The sequence below is a fragment of the Panthera leo genome, chromosome C1 (assembly GCF_018350215.1).
Source record: "Panthera leo isolate Ple1 chromosome C1, P.leo_Ple1_pat1.1, whole genome shotgun sequence".
Taxonomy (NCBI): domain Eukaryota; kingdom Metazoa; phylum Chordata; class Mammalia; order Carnivora; family Felidae; genus Panthera; species Panthera leo.
Genome location: NC_056686.1, coordinates 162,023,400 through 162,047,028, shown reverse-complemented (window position 1 = coordinate 162,047,028; position 23,629 = coordinate 162,023,400). Strand labels below are relative to the sequence as shown.

Below are 23,629 nucleotides of genomic sequence, written 5' to 3'. Positions count from 1 at the left end.
AAGCAAAACTGTCATTACTTGCAAGTGACCTAACACTATACATAGAAAACCTGGAAGACTTCACCAAAAAACTATCAGAACTAATAAATGAAACCCACCAAGTTGCAGGACACAAAGTTAATATACAGAAACCTGTTGTATTACTATACCCTAATAATGAACTAGGACGAAGGGAAACTTAGAAAACAATCCTATTTACAATTGCATCAGTAAAAACAAAATACTTAAGAATGGATTTAACCGAGGAAATGAAAGACTTGTACTTTGAAAAATACAAGACACTGATAAAAGAAATTGAAAATGACACAAACGGAAAGACATCCTGTGTTCATGGATCAGAAGAATTAATAATGTTAAAATGTCCATACTGCTCAAAGCAATCTACAGATTCAATGCAAACCCTATCAAAATACCAACAGCAATTTTCATAGAACTAGAACAAATAATACTAAAATTTATATGGAACCACAAACAACCCAAGTAGCCATGGCAATCCTGAGAAAGAAAAACAAAGTTAAGGTATCACAATCCCAGATTTTAAACTATACTGCAAAGCTACAGTAATCACAACAGCATGGGACTAAACCAAAAATAGACACATAGATCAATACAACAAAACAGACAGCCCAGAAATAAACCCAAGCTTATGGATGATCAATTACTCTATGACAAGGGAGGCAAGGATACACAATGGGGAAAAGACAGTATTATTAGTAAACGGTGTTGAGAAAACTGGACAGCTACATGGAAAAGAATGAAACTGGACCACTTTCTTACACCATACACAATACTCAAAATAGATTAAAGACCTAAATGTGAGACCTAAAACCATAAAACTCCTAAAAGAAAACATGGCAGTAAACTCTTAGATATCAGAGTATTGCTAACAGCAATATTTTTTGGATCTGTCTCCTCAGGCAAGGGCAACAAAAGCAAAAATAAACAAATGAGACTATGTCAAACTAACAAGGTTTTGCACAGTAAAGGAAACCATCAACAAAACGGAAAGGCAATGTACTGAATAGGAGAAGATATTTGCAAATGACGTATCTGATAAGGGGTTAGTATCCAAAATATATAAAGAACTTACACAACTCAACACCAAAAAAACAATCCAATTTAAAAAATGGGCAGAGGACCTAAATAGACATTTTTTCAAAGAAGACATACAGATGGCCAACCTACACATGAAAACATGCTCTACACCACTAGTCATCAGGGAAATTCACATCAAAACCACAAGGGGCGCCTGGGTGGCTCAGTCGGTTAAGCATCCGACTTCGGCTCAGGTCATGATCTTGAGGTTTGTGGGTTCGAGCCCTGCATTGGGCTCTGTGCTAACAGCTCAGAGCCTGGAGCCTGTTTCAGATTCTGTGTCTCCCTCTCTCTGCCCGCCCCTCCCCGACTCATGCTCTATCTCTCTCTCTCAATAATAAATAAGCATTAAAAAAAATTAAAAAAAAAAACCACACAATGAAATATCACTTCACACCTGTCAGAATGGCTATTATCAAAAAGATAAGAAATAACAAGTGTTGGCAAGGAAGTGGAGAAAAGGGAACCCTTGTGCACTATTGATGAGAATATAAATTGGTGCAGCCAGTGTGGAAAATAGCATGGAGGTTCCTCAAAAACTTAAAAAGAGAACTACGGGGGTTACCGGCTGGCTCAATCAGCAGAGCATGGGACTCTTGATCTCAGAGTTGTAAGTTCAAGCCCCACGATGGGCGTAGAGAGTACTTAAAACAAAAATCTTGAAAACAAAACAAAACAAAACAAACAAAAAACCCCAGAACTATGGTATGATCCAGAAATTGAACTTCAGGGTGTTTACCCGAGGAAAACAAAACACTAATTCAAAAAGATATATGCACCCTTATGTTCATTGCAGTGTTATTTACAATGGCTAAGATATGGAAGCAACCTAAGTGTCCATTGAGAGTTGAATGGATAAAGCGATGTGGTATGTATATATGTGTGTGTATATATATATACATAAACATACACATACACACACATACACACGCACTGAAATATTATTCAGCCATAAAAAGAATGGATCTTGCTACTTGTGACAACATGGATGGACCTAGAAGGAATTATGCCAGGTAAAATAAGTCAAACAGAGAAAAACAAATACCATATACTTTCACTTATTTGTGGATTCTAAAAAACAAAACAGAACAGAAGCAGATTCATAAATACAGAAAACATACTGGTAGTTGCCAGAGGGTTGAGAGGTAGGGGGATGGGCAAAATAGGTGAAGGGGATTAAGAGATACAAACTTCCAGTTTTTTTTTTTTATTTTATTTTTTTTTTCAACGTTTTTTATTTATTTTTGGGACAGAGAGAGACAGAGCATGAACGGGGGAGGGGCAGAGAGAGAGGGAGACACAGAATCGGAAACAGGCTCCAGGCTCCGAGCCATCAGCCCAGAGCCTGACGCGGGGCTCGAACTCACGGACCGTGAGATCGTGACCTGGCTGAAGTCGAACGCTTAACCGACTGCGCCACCCAGGCGCCCCCAAACTTCCAGTTTTAAAACAAATAAATACAGGGATGTAAAGTACAACAAAGGAAATGTAGTTAATAATGTTGTAACAACTTCATATGGTGACAGATGGTAACTATACTTATCGTGATCATTTTGTAATGTGTATAAAAGTCAAATCACTACCTTGTACATCTGAAGCTAATAACCTATGTTAACTATATTTCAATTAAAAATAAAGATCAAAAACATTCTAGTAAATCTGCAGCCCCAGATGTAAATTTCATCATATTCAACTCTTACTATTTTAAGTTTTTTGCGGATAAGGTGTGGTACAAATAAGTAAAATATTCAGCTTTTAAGAGCTGAATCCTTTCAGGGGTGCCTGGGTGACTCAGTCAGTTGAGCGGCCTTGACTCTTGATTTTGGCTCAGGTCATGATCTCACTGTTCTGTTCAAGGGATCAAGCCCCACCTCAGGCTCCACCCTGACAGTGCAGAGCCTGTTTGGGATTCCGTCTCCCTTGATCTCCGTGCCGCCGGCCGCCAGTCCCCAACCCTTTCAAAAATAGACAAACAACAAAAAAAGCTGAGTCCTTCAGTTCCGGAAGCCAGTAAATCCACTAACTATGCACTGACCACCCACTGAGTGCAAAGCTGTGGACCAGATTTTTTCCTCCCCGCATACACCCTAATTTCCAGTACAATCCCCTGGCCAATCATGTTATCCCACATAGCATTCCCTTTCCTCCCTGCATTAATTCAGAAGAGAGAACCCAAATCATTCAAGGTAACATACAGCCTTTCACCAGATCTACCTGAACTTCAAAAATTCTCTACAAAGGTAAGTGTAATATTTTCTTCTTTTGCTATTTGGCACCACGGAGTCCGGATGCTAGTTAATTGAGGCCATTCACACCAGCAGAAGCTCAGGGGTGGAGTCAACCCGGGAACAAGTCAAGAGACGGCATGCATACCAGAGCAAGGGTGTCGGTGTCAGGATAATCTGGGTTCTGGGATTCCCCAGCTGAGTGATCTTGGGGCAGGTTTCCTAAGCTCTCCAAGTCACAGCTCCCTAAAATGGGGACAATTATCTATTTCGCAAAGTTGCTGTGAGAATTAAATGAGATTCTATATGTGCAAGGGCCCAGCCTAGTCATGGCATTCACTTTATCACGTGGTAATCAGTACGAAGAATGTGCCAACACGGTGGTGAAGCAAGCAGTTCCTGCCACGTGCCTCTCCCTCTAAACTGGGGCTACTACAGTCTACGGGCCAAGACAGGTGTTAAACGAGTGCTTAAGGTACATAACTAATCGTTATAACAAGGGAAGTTCTAAGCCACCATAGCCTAGTTTCGAGTTCCCAGCACGGTAGCTATGAAATGGTAAGCAGATATATGGATTAAACAATATTCTGCTCTGCTAAACTTGTCTTTATCTAGTCAATCTCCATGTCCTTCTACCTCCCTCCCTTCTCCTTACTTCCCGCATCATGACATTTCTAGACCACCTTCATCTTCAAACAAAATTCAACGAACCATTTTCTCCTATTAACGCATTTATATCAAAGCATACGTGACGGCAAAGGTTTATTAGCAGAGTACCTTTGCCTACGACTAACACCAGTATCTTCATTTTAAGCTACACCTTGGCATTACCCAAGGAAGAGGGTATCTCTTGTAGAATTTTAGGTTTTCTTTTTTTTTTTCTTCTTTTTTGTTTTGTTTTGGTTTTTGGAGAGACAGAGTGCTCGAGGGGGGTAAGGGGCAGAGAGAGAGAGAGAGAGAGAGAGAGAGAGAGAATCCTAAGCAGGCTCCACGCTGAACACAGAGCCTGACACAGGCTTGATCCCACTACCCTGGGATCACCACCCCAGCCAAAATCAAGAGTCATACGCTCAGGCAACCAAGCCACCTAGGCACTCAGGTTTTCTTTTTCTCTCTTTCTTTCTTTCTTTCTTTCTTTCTTTCATTTTTATTTTATTTATTTAAATGTTTATTTATTTTTGAGACAGAAAGAGCACACACGAGCAGGGAAGGGGCAGAGAGAGAGGGATGCAGAGGATCTAAAGCAGGCACTGTGCTTACAGAAGACAGCCCAACGTGGGGCTCGAACTCACGAACTGTGAGATCATTACATGAGTCGAAGTTGGACACTTAACCACTGAGCCACTCAGGTGCCCCCATTGTTTTTAAGTTTATTTATTTATTTTGAGAGAGAGAGAGAAAGCACAAGGGGGGGGGGTGGAGGAAGCCAGAGAAAGAGAGAGAGGGAGGGAGGGAGGGAGAGGAAGAGAGAGACAGAGAGAGAGAATCCCAAGCTGGCTCTGCATTGTTGGTGCAGACCCAACATGGGGCTCGAACTCACTAACAGTGAGATCATGACCTGAGCCAAAGTCAGATGCTTAACTGACTGTGCACCAAAGCGCCCCATCATTTTTTTTTAATTAAAAAATATTAGGAAGTTTTTCAGCTTCAAAGTATTTCAAATTTACAACTAAGTTGCAAAAATTAAAAAAGAATGTTTCCAGATACAGTTCACTCGTCTTTCCCAAATGTTAACATTGTACACAATTATAGCCCACTTATTGAATCTAGAAAATTACCACTGATGAAATATTATTCAGGTTTTGACTATTGAGAGAAGTATCGGTGACCGAGAGAGAGCCAGACGCATTCTGGACACTGGCCTCAAGGGCGATTTAAACCAGTGGACAATTCAGGATATCATTAATTTTGGGCTTCCAATGATGAAATAACGGGTGGGGGCATGTATGTTACCTTCATAATTTCCTGTTGTGTATACCAATGCTAAAATTTACGTGGATCTTTGAAAGATGCAAACTGAAGAGAGTTCTTTTTCTGGCAAGTATTGGTCCCAGGGCACAGGTACTCTGCTGAACTTTGGGGAGTCAAAGATAAGATTCCTGTTCTACTCGTGTACCACTACTCTGCTCATCTTTAGAGGGATTATCACATTTAATCTTTACAACAACCCTAGGAGGTAAGAATTCTCGTTATGCCTATTCGAAGCAAAAAAAAAAAAAAAAAAAAAAAAAAAAAAAAGAGGCTTTAGAGAGCTTGCAAGGAAACCAGGCAGCTCCTCGGTTTAACTTCCATGCCACACTGTGATAACTGCTCTTGGTATGTTTTCAAGTCTGGAATAATATATTGATATAGGAAATCACTGGTCCCTGTTTTATATAAAACATAACCCGTGCATATTACCATAGAAATGGCTTAAAAAGAAAGACAAATATATAATAAACCTTCAAAAGACGGGTATACTTAGGAACCAAAGTTTGTCAATAGGACGGGTTTACACGTTACTTCACCTTTTTCCAGAAGCACTGTTGTCCCTGTTAAGAGTATGTCAAGATACAAATGTGTGTATGGGAACGGTGGAGGAACAGGAACAGCCTAAAGTCAAGGAGGAACGACTTCCTCAGCCTAGGACATCAATCCCTGAGAGTGCATATTCCCACCCTTTTTGCTTTTATTCAGAGGGATACACAACCTTGATATTTTAACCTATGGTCAAATGGTTATTACATTGATCATACCTTGTGGTTGTTTTCAAATGCACACATTCTAGTACCTGGGGCGTCTGGGTGTGTGTTAACTTTTCTTTAAGAGTCCTGGCGCTTTCTCAGCTGGTCCAAGCCTGGTAAAGAGAGTTAGCCTTGGCGATGGAGTAGAACCTTCTTCACTTTCTCCAAATGTTTACTGTGATCCTACTGTGTCTGAGGATGTGGGTACCTGATAAGCCCATCCCCTCTCGAAGGCGAAACTACTGAAAGGACCCCACCCGTGTGGAGGGGCGGAACGGCATCTCCCCACTGGAAGAGCCGCACCGTCGTCCCCACACAGGGGACGGGGAGACGGATGCACTTGCACGTGGGCCCCTGTGGGTTCCACTCTCTTTTGAAATTCATTTTTAACATGAATTTTAATTTAAGGTGTCTCAAAGCTGGACCCCCTCTTTTGAGAACAGAGGAGAGGGCGATGGGAGAAGGCTTTCCTTCGGACCCCCAGCGGCGGGGAGCTGGCGAGCGAGGATGCGGGGTCCCGGGGAAAGGGCCCTCTGTCGTACACACCTTCTAGTTCCCGCTCCTCTGCAGCAGCCCGTCCTGGACCCCACCGCCGCGTGCCTTCACTGCTCAGGGAGCGGACACAGGGACCCACGAGCCCCAGCCACCTAGCACCCCACTCTCGCCACGCTCCTCTGGGCGACCGGGGGCGGAGAGGGGCGCAGAGCTCGGGAGAAAGGCGGGGCGGGCGCGGCGCCCGGAGGAGAGGGCGAAGGGCCGGCGGCGGCCTCGCGGCGCGTCCACATGTGGCGGGGCCGCAGGAGGCGGGGGGGACGGGGAGTCGAGGGGGAGGGTTTACATCTCCGCGAAGTTCCCGGATGGTCGCAGCCTCCCGGCGCTGAGCACTTTTCCTGCCCGGCCGGCTCAGCCCTACGGACCGGGGAGAAGTTTCCCGGAAAAAATGCCCCGCGCGCCGCGGGGCCCTGGAGCCGCCCGGAGCCGCTGCGCGGTAAGGGACGCGCGACCGGGGCGCGGGGTCTCAAGGCGGCTCCCGGGGAGACGCCCGCGGCCGCCGGGGAGGGCAGGGCTGGACGGCGGGGTGGGGAACGCCGCGCGGCAGCGGCCGGGGGCGGCCGGAGGCGTCGGGGCTGCGTCCGCGGCGGGCGGTGGGCGCGGGCGCGCGGCCTCGGGAGGGGCCGGGCCGGGAAGGAAGGGGCCGCGGACGGCGGGGCCGCGGGCGCGGGGCGCCTCCCGCCTGGGCGCGCGCGTTCCTGGGCTCCCCCGACCCCGGGGCCGCGGCGGGGAGGAGTGGGGTGGGGGCTCGGGACCCGCGGCGGCCGTAGTTCCCCGCGGCAGGGGCTTGACGGGGATGCGCTGGGGCCGCATCTACACCCCCAGCTCGGGCGGATGGGGACTTTCGGGTATCTCCGGGCCGGTTCGTGCCCAGGAACCGCCTCGCCTTCTCCGCTGGTGGAATCGAGCTCATCTCGCAACGCGGCTCCCCAAACTGGGCTCCCGCCTGCAGCCCGCTGCTCGCTCTGTGGTCGGTATAGACGCGCGGGTTAGATGTGCGCATTGACCTTAGAGGCGCTTCCAATCCCCGTCAGCGCCTTTCCCCTTGCCCGGGGCCTCTCCCGGACTTTCCGGACAGCCTGACTTCAGTCTCACTCCCCCTACCTCTTTCTGCGAACACATTTTTCTCTCTAAAAAAGAACCGTTGAAGAACGTTGCAAGCGTAAAAGAAACCAGCTGACCCAGTCGGAGGCGACTTCGACTGGTGGTTAGACTTTGAAATTAACAAAGGGTGTGTCTGTGCCCGCTCTTGGTCCTGCGTTATCCCAGAGGAATATTCCTTCCTGGGCCTCTGGCTTCTGGCCTTATCTCCGTTCTGGGGAACGCTCTCAAGTTGTTAGCAGTGACCGGGTAGACTTTGTCCCTTTTTCTTAAAGTTGCATTTAACGGCTGTCCCCCAGATAGTCCCTGGACCCCACCCTCAATCGCTGGCCCTGCGTGTCGAGGCAGTGCTGCCGCGGAGTCCCTGGACACAGTCCCACCCTGGGTGGGTTTTCTTCTGCCAGTCTCCCAAGGCAATTTCAAAACAATACTTTAGCTTCACTTTGAGTCATTGGCATATTTTTCCTCCTCAAAAATGCCTTTTCCTAGAACGGATGAAGTAACTCCAAGGAGGTTTTGTTTGGTTTGGTTTGTAGTTTGTATAAATTACCCTTTGACTTTCTGAGTTGAGAGAGCCCCGTACGCCATCAGCATTTTGCGTCTTGCCTCTCCTTCTGGTGCTCACAACACTGCCTTCTGCTCTTGCTCTGTGTCTTTACCTGCCTGTTATCCCCTCAAGGGCGAGGTTCTCGGGAACCAAAAAACCCCCATCTATCTGTAGGAGCCCATTAGCTGTTATGGAAGTGTGCAGGCTAGACTTTGCAGATTTTTAAAAAAATTTATTTAACTCCAAGTTAGTTAACATATAGCGCGGTATTGGTTTCAGGAGTAGAATTTAGTGATTCATCACTTACATATAACACCCAGTGCTCATCCCAGCAAGTGTCCTCCTTAATGCCCCTCGCCCATTTAGCCCATCCCCTGACCCTACACCCTGCCAGCAACCCTCAGTTTGTTCTCTGTATTTTTTTTATTTTTTTAAAAATGTTTATTTATTTCTGAGACAGAGAGAGACAGAGCACAAGTCGGGGAGGGGCAGAGAGAGAGGGGGACACAGAATCCGAAGCAGGTTCCAGGCTCTGAGCTGTCAGCACAGAGCCTGACTCGGGGCTGGAACTCACAGACCGTGAGATCATGACCTGAGCCGAAGCTGGACGCTCAACCGACTGAGCCACCCAGGTGCCCCTGTTCTCTGTATTTAAGAACCTCTTATGGTTTGTCTCCTGGTTTGTTTTTATCTTATTTTTCCTTCCCTTCCCCTATGTTCATCTGTTCTGTTTCTTAAATTCCACATGAGTAAAATATGATATTTGTGTTTTTCTGACTTATTTCACATAGCATAATACACTCTAGTTCCATGCATCTTATTGCATATGGCAAGATTTCATTCTTTTTGATCGCTGAGTAATATTTCAGTGTGTGTGTGTGTGTGTGTGTGTGTGTGTGTGTGTGTATGTGTGTGTGTGTATACCATGTATATATGTGTGTATATACCACATCTTCTGTCTCCATTTATCAGTCATTGGAAGATGTTATTGAACATTTTAGTCATGTCATCTTCTTCCTTGGGACCTACCCAACCCTGCCATCACTTTGGCTCCCTGGCGAGCACATGAACTCTTTTGGGTTCGGTAATATAGAGCAAAGTGATTTGTAAGCAAGGTCAGATAAAATTCTGGGACGTTTACAGACAAGGAAATTACTTACAACTGGAGACATTCATGCCTTCTTCCATTTGTTTATTTCCCCAATTAAATCTCTTGTGGGGGTTCAGCCACTTTCGTGTGCCCTTGGCATATCATGCAACTTGAGACTCAACTTACCTCATCCAAGAAATGGGGTTGATAAACTTTGCTCTTTGTCCATCACATGGTGTGAGAATCAGGTAGGGTGATGAAGTAAGAAACAGCAAAAGGCAGCACAGCACAAGGCATCAGAGGGACACCATGCAGTGTATAGCACCAAGATAAAAGAGTGATAAAGAGCTCAAGTGGTAAGGGGGGGAGAGAAGTTGGTATGCTCTTACCTTTCAAATGTACTGTCTCAGGTGCTCTGGCCAGGGATGAGCTTACTTTTGTGGGAAGTATTCATTCCTGGGTCCATGTCACTGTCTGATATTTCAGGGTGTTCCTAACTATGGTTGTAATTTTAGGAAACATATGGTTTCTGCAGTGCACAGCAGGAGAACAAAACGAAAGAAAAGCACCTTTTTTTTTTTTTTTTTAATTTTTTTTTTTTAACGTTTATTTATTTTTGGGACAGAGAGAGACAGAGCATGAATGGGGGAGGGGCAGAGAGAGAGGGAGACACAGAATCGGAAGCAGGCTCCAGGCTCTGAGCCATCAGCCCAGAGCCTGACGCGGGGCTCGAACTCACGGACCGCGAGATCGTGACCTGAGCTGAAGTCGGACGCTTAACCGACGGAGCCACCCAGGCGCCCCGAAAAGCACCTTTTATTTGTTGGCTGTAATCCCTTTGTTTTTAAGCATCTCGTATTCAGGATTCTGTCTCCCAGAGTTATGGTCTTCCTGAAGCCTGCCCTCCGGTGAGGCCCACCAAATTCCTCATGATTCCCATACAGAGGTCTCTCCGCCAGTGTGTCCCAGCAGTCCACAGTTACACCAAGTGTTGGAAGGTTGGGAGGCATAGCCTGGAGAATAGCCAGGACCCACATCAGTGAAGATTCCAATCTCAGTTGGAATCCAGCCAGATACTCATTTAGCATTGAGGGTCCCTGCTAGGGGTCGCCGCTGTGCCATAGGGCACAGCAGTGGAGTGGGAGACATTGCTCAGAAAGAGATGGAGTTTGCCCCTGGACCCTTACCTTCTGGTAGAGATGAGGCAGCTTTCAAACAGTGAAATGCAAGTCAGAATGTGGTAAATAAGGTAAAAAAAAAAAAAAAAAAAAAAAAAAGATACAGGTCAAATACAAGGAATTTCGAGGAGAGTGAAATTGCTTCCAGCTGGGGGGAGTCCATCCTTCACTGATTTGCCCATTTAACAAATATTGATGGGCCAGGCATAGGAAGGCTAATGGGCCCGTCGCCATTGCGGTCCCCCTTCCCTGCCCCAGTGAGGAACAGTTCTGGTTCCACTTCGCTGTGACAAATTAATGCTTCATCCCTCAGCCTCATTGTATCACCCAGCCCAACATTTGTCACTTGTTCCTACCCTGTAGGGATTACTGTCAGGTCAGAATAATTCTGTCTCTTGAATACTTTGTAATAATACAGTTATTTGATACAGTCATACAGTTAGTTAAGTCATGCTGTTCTGCTTAACACACATGGACTACTATTGAAATATTCTGGTCCTTCGCCATGGGTGTCACTAGAAGCTTATAAAAACTTGATTCTGTAAATCTGGGTGAGGCCCAGAATCTGTTTGCTGAGAGCCGCCTCCCCTAGGTTGTGCTGATACGCTGTCACGTGCAAGGTTAAAGCATGGGTCTGGAGGTTGGGTCGATCTTGCTTCTGGTGCCAGCTCTGTCTTCTGCAAGTTCTTTGACCTCTGTTTCTTTGCCTTTAAAATGAGAGTAAGCACCTCATCCTGTAGGGTTGCGAGGGTCCAGTGAAGTCATGGTCATGGATTGTTTAGCAGATTGTCCGGGACTGTGCTGCTGCTGCCGCTTGGTATTTGTGAGCCATTATTATCACTATTACCAGTGTTAGTATATGCAAAACACTGTTGGCATTCCTTTTGTCAAATGGAAATACAAAAACAGCCTAAACATGGCAACAGCCTTTTGTATAAATTAACATATAATAATCCCTTAACAGTCTGTAATTTGTTGAGTGTTTTCACCCCAATCACCTCGTGTATTCTCTTAACAGCTGGAGAAGGAGGAATCTCACAGAGCAGAATCTCAGTGTTTGGGGGCCAGCAGCCTGTGATCTGCTTACCCAGTCAAGCCTACTCTGCTGAAGTTATTGGGGCAGATAAAGGGTGGGAAAGCAAAGACAAGACGCACTATACCCTGGTCCCTTGGCACTAGGAAGTGGCACATAGTAACAATCATGGTGGCCATCACCAGTGTGAGGGTGACCAGTGGATTAGACTGCCTGCCCAAGGCTGGGCTGCTTAAGTCACAGGAATAGCACCTAAAACCGTGGGGTGGCCCCTGTGTGGATTCCTGGGATGCATGCGTAGCATTACAGTCCTCAGATCAGTCGTAAATACTTGCTGAGAAGTCAAAAAATAGGCTTTGCTAATACTCAATAAAAGAACTTAGCTAAGATAGACAGGAGACACAGTCACCTACAATTTTAGTTTAGAAGCTTCAGTAAGCATGGCTCACATTGTAAAAACATGTCACTGTGGTGTTATGTTATTTAACATTTTAGCATTACTCACTATGGATATATTTTTTTTCCTCTTCTAGTAAGCCATCTTTCCAGTATAACACAGTTTCTTCTTTTCAATTTTCTTGTATGTCTTAGTTACATTAAGACAATCAAATTCTTCAAATTTGGCCTAAGCTTTAAAAAAATCTCTCCTTCCTTCCTTTCTTCCTCCCTGTCTTCCTTCCATTCTCCCTCCTTCTTCCACTTGCTTTCTTTAATGTTACCACTTACCGTGTGTCATTTAATTGAATCATTTAGTAGCTACACAACCCTGTGATGTAGATTCTGCTCATATACATGGAACCTGAGGCTGAGAGAAGTTAGGTAATGTGCCCAAGGTCACATAGCTAGTGAGAGAGCTAGTATGTAAACCCACGCCATTCTGATTCCAAACTCTGCACCCTTGACCCTCAATTTCACCTTCATCCATATTATATACTGCTTTGCATGTGGTGGGCTCCATCTAAACTATTATGTTCCATTCCCATCTGGATGCCTTTGCATTGCCTTTTCTTCTCCACACTGCCCCTTCTCTTCACCTGATGTTGAATCCTATAGATTCCTCAACTTGGCCACAAATACTTGTTAAGAAGAAAAATAATAGACTTTGCTAATAGTCAATAAAAGGAGAGTATTCTAAAATAAAGAAGAGACCACTACAACTTAAAAGTTTATTTTTATTTATTTTCTATTTTCTTACCTACACAATACATACTCCACTTAGTATATATCTATATATGTTTATATTATTTAAATATATAAATTGTTCTTTCATAATACTTGACTACTTTAAATATGTGTAATATGTACACCTTACCTCGTTACAACAACTAAATGCAGTTGGTTACATTTCTCCTATTCTCCCTCTTCTGCCTCCCCCCCGCCACCACCATCTACTTGCATATTTGAGACTGTGTTACATGGATATTGTTTGCATTTTGTTTGTTTTACCTTTTTAGTATTTCTTGGACATAGTACTACTATGTTTTAAGTTTATTTATTTAGTTTGAGATGGAGAGAGCACCATCAGGAGAGGGGCAGAGAGAGAGGGAAAGAGAGAGAATTCCAAGCATGCTGTGTACCATCAGTTTAGAGCCCAATGCAGGGCTCAGACTCATGAACCGTGAGAGCATGACCTGAACTGAAATCAAGAGTCAGATGCTTAACCAACTGAGCCATCCAAGTGCCCCTAGGACTACTGTATTCTCACAGCTGCATAGAATTCTACTGTAGCAATAATGTATATATCATATATATACATTTTATGTATTCTATATGTATATATTATGTATATATAAAACATAATATATATACTGTATGTATATATATATTATGTATACATATAGCATATATATATATGATTGGTGCATTATTGGTGTCCACAGTCACTCATTAGAGTTTGCACTCTTATTGCACAGTTCAGTGACCATCAGCTCACCTGCTGGCTTTTGCTAATGATGCCCAAATAATTAATCCATTGAGTCAAGTCCAACAACCATTCATTCACTAACAGAATAACTATAGTCATTTAATTGGCGTACACAGACCAAATGGGCAGTTGGTTGAATTTCTTGCTTTTCAACCACTTGTGTCTCCCCAACCCATTTCTGAAACCCTCCATGCATTTTTCTATAGACATATGCAGGAGATGATGTCTGTTGACTGGAGAATTTAGGCCTGAGAAGGACCACACGAGAAATGTGGCCACATCCCAGAGTGACGCAATGTTGAAATGTTAAACATGTTACCAAGTAATATTTCAAGAAATGCTGAGACTTCCCTGCTTCCACCCTCACAGCAGAATAGATTTTAAAAGTAGAGAACCTTTAGACCTTGGAGAAGATCTTGAGAAAACATGTACCCTAGCTATTTTTTTTCCTGAAAATGTAAACAGTGAGATCAGTGTCTTAACCACAGTAGTCTTGTGTTGTGGGGATGGATATTTAGATAATGGAGACAGTCAGATCAGCCTGAGATATAAGAGGGAAAAAATGGGCTCTTCTTGAACAGGCCCCTGTCATAAGCAGCACATGTAGGTGGTGAGGGAGGGACTTTCTGGAAGGACTGTGGTATGGATTTGAGAGAAAAAGGGGTGGAGAGGGAGAATGAGAGAAGTCTAAGCTGTTTGCTTTCCCAGATCCCAGAAGGCAGGCTGAGAGACACTAAGACAGGATTTCAGATGCTACTGAAATTTCCAATTCAGTTTTTGAGGGTCTGGAAAAAAAGGAGAGTAGTTGAAGACCTTTTAAAAACCTTTTTAGGAAGTAGTATAGCAATTTATGTTGAGCAGTGCCTATTCTTATCTATGAGAGCCAAGATTTGATTGCCATGCATGGGTTAAGAAATAACCCACAGCGTCAATTTAAAATATCTCAGGTTTTTTTGAGTAAAATTTCATACTGTTCTTTTCCCTAGAGTTTTAAGCACTGTTTTAAAAAAAAAAATTTTTTTTGTGATTTGAGACACATTCAGAAATTAGATTATTGTTAAAACTAGGGCAAGTCTTGAGTGACATTTTATAAGATGTTGGAACTAAAACCTCTGTATTTAAACATCTCTCTCCTTTAATTTTCTTTCTTTCTTTCTTTCTTTCTTTCTTTCTTTCTTTCTTTCTCTTTCTTTCTTCCTTCCTTCCTTCCTTCCTTCCTTCCTTCCTTCCTTCCTTCCTTCCTTTCTTTCTTGATAAGAAAGTGGGAGAAGCAAAGGAAAAAAATTCTCAACTGGTTAAAGGACAATGTGTTACTGTGGTATTATTTAAATCATAAAACCCCTTTCTGTACAGAAGTTCTGTGTGCATCACCTCTACGTTGCTGTGATGAAGTGCTGTGTGTCCTGGAGCTCAGAAAGCCACCAGACCAAATGCTCAGTCTCTGGCTCAGTTAAGCATCCGACTTTGGCTCAGGTCATGATCTCCATGGTTCACGAGTTCGAGCCCTGCATCGGGCTCTGCACTAACAGCTCAGAGACTGGAGCCTGCTTTGGGTTCTGTGTCTCCCTCTCTCTCTCTGCCCCTCCCCTGCTTGTGCTCTCTCTCTCTCTCAAAAAATAAATAAACATCAAAAAAAAATTTTTAAGACAAAAACGGAAGAACTATATGAAGAAAAGACTAATAGTTTTTCTCTTATCTCACTCAGATTCTAACTCCTCAAGGTAGTATTATCTGTTCACGATGTGTCCTTCCTCTGTCTCTGCTTATATAACTATATACAAATGCATGTGCACATATATTTTTTTTCTATTAAAAATAGGAACATACACATTAGGCTACAAGATTTTTTTGTTGAGATGCAGTTGACATATAACATTGTGTAAGTGTAAGGGTACAGTGTGCTGATTTGATACAAGTTTGTACCCTTTGACCAACATTTCCCCATTCCCCCCCACCCCCAACAGCTCCTAGTAACCACCACTCTACTTTCTGTTTCTACAGGTTTGGCTCTTTAGATTCCACTAAGCCAGATCATATGGCATTTTGTCTTCCCCTGTCTGACTTGTTTCACCTAGCATAATACCCTCAAGGTCCTTCCATGTTGTCACAAATGGTAGGATGTCTTTCTCTCGGCTGAGTAATACTCCATGGTGTGTATATAGTACATCGTCTTTATGCATTCACCTACCAGTGGACACGTAGGTGGTTTCTCTCTCTTGGCTATTGTGAATAATGCTGCAATGAATATAGGAGTGCGGATATCTTTTTGAGGTCCGCAGATTTTTTTTTAACATACCAAAGCATCATAGACATTCTCTCCAAATCAAAAAACTCATTAAAAAAAAAAATTTAAAAACAATTAAAAAACTCATTTATTTATATCATGGCTGCTTCACATGCCACAATTTAACCATTCAGGTTGTTTCAAGTTTTGTGCTATATATAGCAACAGTTCTTCTCTGAACATCCATGTGTGTAAATTTGAACGAGCTAACATACAGAAGCTTTTATCTTTGTCAGAGTCCCCAAAGTGGTATTACTTTCCAAAAGTTGTAGTAATTCACGGTCCCACTAACACTACTTGAAAATATCTGTTTCCCCCATATCCTTGCCAGCATAATTTATTTTAGAAGGATAAGCTTTCTAATCTCTGTTTCCTGTTTTGTTTCAAATGATTTCTGCAGGGAGCACTTGTCACTATCTTTACTTTAAAAAATCCCATTCATTTGAATTATTCATGTCTTGTCTTTTCCTTAATTTTCTAATGTGCGTGTGATTTGTCTTCTAGAACTGGAGGAGAAAAATTTGAGCCTAACCTCACTGAGCCTAATCGTTCTGTATTGAAGTGAAACAAAACACTTGATTTCTCTTTATAATAAAGCCAATGTAGACTCTTCAGTCCCAATTTTCTCCTCGTAAAAGTATATTATTTAAGAAATTGTCTCTGGAAATATAAATGTTTTAATAAAAACAGAAATTTATGAAATACAAAAGATGGGAAATTTTAAAGGAGTTTTGAGCTCGCAGAGCTAACGGAGTTTCCCTTTCGAGTCCAGAAATCTGAAGACAAAGGTTCTTTGAGAGCATTCGTTCTAAGTTATAGCGGATTACATCAAGAGGAAAAAGTGAATCACAGCAGATAGGAATTTAAACCTGGAACATTGCTGAAAAGCCCCTGCACCGTTGCTCTTGCTTGTTTTTCTGGGAGGTGGGACTAGATCCCACGTCTCCTGTTCTGCTAGTCGCTGAGTTCATTAGAAAATTATTTGTATATAACTCCAGCAGTACATTGGTTAATCAGAAACATCTGCACAACTGGGGTCGTTTATAGGAACAGAATAACTAAATCAATCAGCACAATTTCTTGTATTCGGGGAGGTCGGGCCAGCATTGTGTAGCCCAGAATAATGACAGGGCTTTGTAGCTAACCTGATGCAGATGCAGAAAGATTGTGTCTGGGCAGCAGAAGTCCGAACTGAAAATGAAGAAATCCTGTGAGTCCTTGATGTTTGCCTTCATTAAGTTTTACTCTGTTTCTAATGTTAGTGTTTTAAAGGCTCAGATGCTTCAGAAAGGGATGTCCTGTTCAGAAAAAGAACACATCCGAGTCATACCTTCGAAGGACGGAGTCTCCTGAACGAGTCTGAATTGTCCAGATCAGAGTCCCCTGAAAGAGAAGTCTGTATGTTCTGCCCAAACTGCCAGAGCTGCGACAAGCCAAGGGCCTCATGCTGGGAAAGCGGCCCCAGACCAGACAGGCGAACTGACATGTCTGACTAGAGGGAGCTAAATCGGGCAGAGGACGTGAGTTCCCAAGAGAGGCGGACGCTGGAGTCCTGACCTGATGTAGCCAGAGCAGTTCCTCAGGGTGGGTGTCCTTGTGCAGAGCCCCAAAGGTCCATGAAAGTTGAGTGGGTTCAGAGAACGCAGTCCCGTGTTCTGGCTCTCGCAGTCAGCCTTGCTGGAGACTTCGCTATAGGAAGACAGGGCGTCTGAGGAGAACGGGGAAGTCTCTAGACCCAGTGTCTCCCCGTGTGGCCCAATCTGAGGGACCCTGAACTCTCCCTCCACCACTTAAAAATACAAGTCGTGCTCAAGGCCAGAAGTCCACTGGTCCAGACTCCCAGAATCCTGAGGTGGGATTGGGTTCCTGTTGCCTGGGTGGCTTCAGGTAGGGCTAACCTTGGTAGGCAGCTGCCATTAGGTTTTAGCTGGTGAGTAGTCAATGGGGAGGGAGAGTAGTTCCCCCCCCCTCCCCCGGGGAATTGGCAGCTTTTCTCTCGAGATCTACCATAGTCTCAGCGCTGGGATTTGCGAACGCTCGCATCTTCTGAGGGCCCCCATGTACTGATACACGTGGCCCCTGTGCTCTCCTTTCCTTTCGCTCTGCATCTGCCTTTAGATGCCTTTCAAGCCTCAGAGGCAGTGTGGACTCTTGAAAATTAAGCCACTTTCAGGTGAAGTCCTGCTATCAACCAGCTCATTTATTTGATGTCTTTTACATTGGATCCTCTGGTCAAAGTAGAGTGGGAAGGTGGACAGAGCAGAAAGATAGGAGCTCAACACTTCCAGTTCCGGCTTGAATGCCAGTGGTCCTGTGACCTTGACAACAATAAAACACTATGTGGAAGTTGAGTGGAGAAAGCTGTAGGGATGGGGAGACTGAGGCTCGGAGGATGTCTGGGATGCCTGTTCAGGGGCTTACAGCGGCTCCCCATTGGGCACCGTCTATAAACAGTGCACTCAGAAACATTTTAACTTATCAGTCAGAGGCCCGATGACTCTGAAATTTCACCTTGCCTGTTTTTGACTAAATGTTTGATAAACAAGTGGCATCTCTCATTTAGCTAAAATAGTGTATGTATGTTATGTGTAATATATAAAATCGAGTTATATTTCTGCAAACTCCCTGAGTTCTTATGCTTGAATCTCATTGTGTACTTGCTGAAGAAAGAACATTAGCTATTACCCTGAGATTTTCTTTGTAATGTCATTGGTGGAGGTGGGATTTCCGCTAGACGCTGTCCAGGTATGCCTAGCAGATCTTGTTTTATTTACATCCAGTGAAAATCACACTACCTCACTATATGCGTATACACATCCATTATACTGACCCTTATTTTCTATTAGGACACACACGGTCATAACCCTGAAACCGCCTGTCCTCACCATCTACTATACACGTGTGCATGCATCATTTGCTTACCCTTTTTTAAAAAAAATTTTTTAACCTTTATTTTTGAGAGGGAGGGAGACAGAGCGCAAGCAGGGGAGGAACAGAGAGAAGGGAGATACAGAATCCAAAGCAGGCTTCAGGCTCCGAGCTGTCAGCACAGAGCCCGGCGCAGGGCTTGAACTCACGAACTGTGAGATCATGACGTGAGCCGAAGTCAGACGCTCAACCCACTGAGCCACCCAGGCGCCCCCATCTGTTTACTCCTTTTATGGAGCACTTCAGATATAACCACAAGGCACCAGTTCCAAACTTCATTAGGAAAGTCCACTGCTGGGGCTTAAATTTTTAAATATTTATTTATTTTGAGAGAGAGAGAGAGAGAGAGCATGCACGCATGTGCCCAAGCCGGGCAGGGGCAGAGACAGGGAGAAAGAATCCCAAGCAGGCTACACACTGTCAGTGTGCAGCCCAGTGCGGGGCTCAAACCCAGGAACCGTGAGATCATGTGACCTGAGTGGAACTCAAGAGTCAGATGCTTAACCAACTGAGCCGTCCAGGCGCCCCCATTGCTGGGATGGTACACGCATCAGCCTTTGTGGCTTTTTAGAAGGCAGAGGTCATTGCTCACTCAGGTGCTTTTTGTATAGGCTCAGACAAAAACACCATACGCAGGTGACTGTGTGTTGCTTCACTGTGATGGTGGTGATTCCTGGGAACGGATAAAAATACCCAGATGGGGCTTCACCTTAAGAGTTCTGTCATATGCTCATTGGTTGGTGGTTGTGAGCATTGCTGGTTGAGTCTCTTGTTTGCATTTCTTACTCGTGGCCTGAGGAACAACACGTTGCTATTTTGGCTCGGAGGCAGACCATCTTGGATATCTTCCAAGAAACTGTGTGCTGCTTTTGCTTCTTGAGATTGGTGCTAACATTACAGGATCTCCAGTTATGCATGGAAAGATCCTGGGCCAACAGGCTGGCCAACGGTGCCCCTGTGGACTTTCTGCTTTACAGAGAGGTTAGACAAACTTGTCTACCCAGGAAACTGAACCTTAGGACTGGTGCCCAAGAGAGCCTAACCACCATCTTAGATAAGGTTGTGACTAGGAGAAAGTGTTTTTGAGTTTCAGCCCCAAGGCCCAAGAGAGGATGAAGTCCTAGTGGAAACTTCCCCTGTGCTCCACTTCAGCTCTGGCTCCAGCAACACAGAGGGGTAGAGGAAAAGGGAAGAGGCTTCTGGTGGTGGACAGAGTGCAGAGGTCAGCAGTGACAGCAGGGAAAAGAATCTGGTGGTTTCAAGCTGCAGGGAGAAGCCTCAGCTTGGGGCCGGGAGCCATGGAGTGAAAGGAGTGAGATCCTTAACCTCCCCCACCCGTCCAAGAAGGTCCCCTGTTAATGAGGTTTCTGGGCAGGGGGCTGCAAGTATAGGGACTCTGGGTGAGCTGGCCTAAGCGATGGTCTGCTCTTCGAAAGAACTCCTTAGGAAACAGAAACAGAAATAAGAGGTTGCCTGCTTTTCGCATGCTTACTCGCAGAAGTAAAAAATGAATTATTCCTCCAGATTTCCAGTCATCATTTTTACAAGTGATAATCATAATAGTATCTAACATAGATATTGCTTACTATATACCAGGTAATGTTCTAAACGCTCTAATAAATTAGCCCACTGAATCCATATGATGATGCTATGAGGCAGGCACTGTTGTCTTCATTTAGCAGATGAGGAATTTGTGGGGAACAAACTTGCCCAAGTTCACACCATTCACTTAGCAGAGTCCAGATTCGGTCCAGTTCATGTGGCTTCAGAGCCCGCTCTGAACTGTGATGCCCACCCTGCCCTCTGGCTCTTCAGCGAGGGGCAGAAAATTGGAAAGGACCTAAATGGCCCCAGCTTTTTTCAAGCAGATGACTGATCACTGGTACAGTGTTCTGGGAAAACGACCCGAGCTTTCTGTTCCTCTGTTTTCCCTCATGTGTCTGGGTTAGGGGCACCAGCCCACTGGGAAAGGACAGCCTGAAGCAGTGAAGACCAACCTCCTCTTCAGTGGTGTTTTGGGTCCAGCAGTAACTTCTCTCTGAATCATCCACTTTGACACCTGACTCCCGTCACAGACATACATTCTAAATGACCCTCTAAGACTGCAGTGTCTCTAGTGAGGAAGAAAATCTTCATAGAGTGTCACAAGTGCTGCCTAAGACTGGTGTCATTGACTAGCATCACATTATTTTCTCAAGAATAAAATGAATAACACAGGTTATATTTAGCTGAGGGGAAAGGAGTGTAATACTCAACTGTAGGGGCACCTGGATGGCTCAGTCGGTTAAGCGTCCAACTTCAGCTCAGGTCATGATCTCGCGGTTTGTGGGTGCGAGCCCCGAGTGGGGATCTGTGCTGAGAGCTTGGAGCCGGGAGCCGGCTTCAGATTCTGTGTCTCCCCCTACCCCTGCCCCTCCTCCACTGCTCATGCTCTGTTTCTCTCTCCCTCAAAAGTAAACATTAAAAAACATTAATACTCAACTGTAAAACATAGAACCTCTTATAAAATAACAGAATATTGGAGTTAGGAAGCAAAGTGAAGATAAAGATCTTTTTGCCCGTCCTCCCACTTCACAGGTGAAGAAACAGAACCCCAGAGAAGTTAGGTGGCTTTCCCAAGGCCAAGGCTGGTTGGTAGCAGAGTTGACGCGAGAACACAGGCCTGCCGAGTTCCAGCCCAGTGCTTTTTTCCCTGCCCAAGATTGGATAAAATAGTCCCTAAGTGATTTTCTTTTTAAGTTGCAGGTGGAACATAGAATGGTCCATTTCCTTATTGGACAAGGCCAAAACTAACACTGCCCTAAAGTGTGAGGGGTGCAGCTGGAAACCTCCTTCAGGTCCAAACCACAGTAAAGCCCGGCTGAGGAAAGGCAAGGCAGTGTTCAGGGCAGGGACTTGTGTGGAGTTCACAGGGCCAAGCCTCTGCCTTCTAGACTGTCCTGACCAGGAGAGCAGTTATCTGTCCCCACTACTCTGCTCAAGTCCGTTGCTTTGAAGGTGAAGGAATTGAACTGGCTCAGTTTATAGCAGAGTTCAGTGAGAGGGATGGGGAAGAAGAGGGAAATGGTCACTTCTTTACCATAAAGGAAGATCTATCTCAAAACCCTTCTGCTGAGAGTGACTGTCAGGCAGTCAGGTCTCTACCAGGCTTTGGGTCCCAGAGGCCTGCAGGCTGCAGGGCTCTTGCTACATTACTGAGATGGAGAATTTTAAGCCCTTCCTGGAAGAGGCTTGGGCAGCCTGTGGCGGCCTCCCTGCGGACCTCTGCACCACTGGCAACCTGGGCAAGACTGCTGACGTCTGGGGTCAGAAGCACAGGGGCCCAACAGACACTTCTGCTGACAAGGACAACTATAGGTAACCTTCGTACCTGCGGAGCAGTGGCCTGGGAATCCCCACAGGCAAGAATGGAGAGGAAGTCAGCTCTGCATCAGGGAGAGACAGAAACCTGAGACTCAGAGGGCATCCAGAGCTGTGTTTCCCACTTCTGGGCTCTTCTGCCTCAAAATGGGCCCAAAGGGAGCTGTAAAGTAACTTTGTCTGGGGCTGATTTCATCCCTGGTCTTGTGTGATCCCACCCACAACAAGAGCATTTGGGGGGAATTAAAACTACCTTGACCAGCAGTTCTCAAAAGCACCCTCTTGGTGGACCGCCAAGGGGTGTGGGACAAATTATTCCTTCCCTCCCTTCAAACAGTTCTGTCAGTCCCCTTGGGGACTTCTGTGGCAATTTATCTGGCCATCTTTTCAAGCCCAGGAAAGACAAAATAAAAAAAGCTGTCCCCAGAAACAGATAAAACAAAACCAAGTTCATTCTTTTCTCTTCTTTCTTTCTTTCTTTCTTTCTTTCTTTCTTTCTTTCTTTCTTTCTTTCTTTCGAGGTGGGGGAATAGGGATGGGCAGAGAGAGGAGGACAGAGGATGCAAAGTGGGTTCCATGCTGACAGCAGACAGCCTGATGTGGGGCTCAAACTCACGAACTATGAGATCCTGACCTGAGCTGAAGTCAGACACTTAACCTACTGAGCCACCCAGGTGCCCCCAAAACCAAGTTCATTCTTAAGCTGGATGTGATCTGGAAGGTTTTCAGGGAGGGGCACAGCTCACCAGCCCCATGGGGCCTTTCTAGCCTCAAATCTGTAGGTCCTTGTTCTTGGCCAGAGGATAACAGGATCTTTTGTTTATCTGGTATGACCTGGAACCCCCCTTCTAGAATTAAGCAAGAAACCAGAGGCAGAGATAGGATTCAAAGCTAGAAGTTTTGGGGGCACCTGGGTGGCTCAGTCAGTTAAGTGTCCGACTCTTGATTTTGGCTCAGGTCATGACCTCACGGTTGTGAGATTGAACCCTGCGTCGGGCTCCATGCTGAATGTGGAGCCTCCTTAAGATTTCTCCCCACCCCCAATAAATAAATAAACATTAAAAAAAAAAATGAAACAGGGGCATCTGAGTGGCTCAGTCAGTTAAGTGTTCAATTCTTGATTTTGGCTCAGGTCATCATCCTAGGCCCACGGGATCCAGCCCCGCATTGGGCTCCATGCTGAGTGTGGAGCCTGTTTGGGATTCTCTCTCTCTTTCTGCTCCTCTCCCCTGCTCGCATGCTGTCTCTAAAAATAAAAATAAATTTAAAAAATACCAAGTTATAAGTGTCTGCTCCCATGTCTGTGGTTTCCCTGCCTTGTGCTTGATTAGAATGACAGTTTTGGTGACACGTCCTGCCTTTGTGCTGTGCCAGTGTCAGCCAGCCTCCTGTGATGCCGGTCCCCTCTGGCTACTCCTGCCCCCTTGCTGTTCGTCTGCCTCTGTAAGCCTAGATGGTGCAGAAAGTGGTTTCCAGCTCTCCTCCGAGGGGTCGGGGGGTACTGAGGGGGCTGCTGTGGGCAAGCGCCAGGCCAGGTGCAAAGCGGGCCCCACTTTCTCCTGACCTTACTCTCCCAGCAGCAGTGTGAA

At 45.1% G+C, this 23,629-nt stretch overlaps 1 protein-coding gene across 1 annotated transcript in view; it reads left to right on the top strand.

Moving 5' to 3' along the window:
- Window positions 1-6,912: 6,912 nt before the first annotated feature.
- Window positions 6,913-23,629, top strand: part of WIPF1 (WAS/WASL interacting protein family member 1) — a 123,011-nt gene continuing 106,294 nt past the window's right edge. The window contains exon 1 of the mRNA XM_042949178.1: window positions 6,913-7,031. The gene's annotated coding sequence lies outside the window, so the exon portion shown is untranslated. The remainder of the gene's footprint in view (window positions 7,032-23,629) is intronic.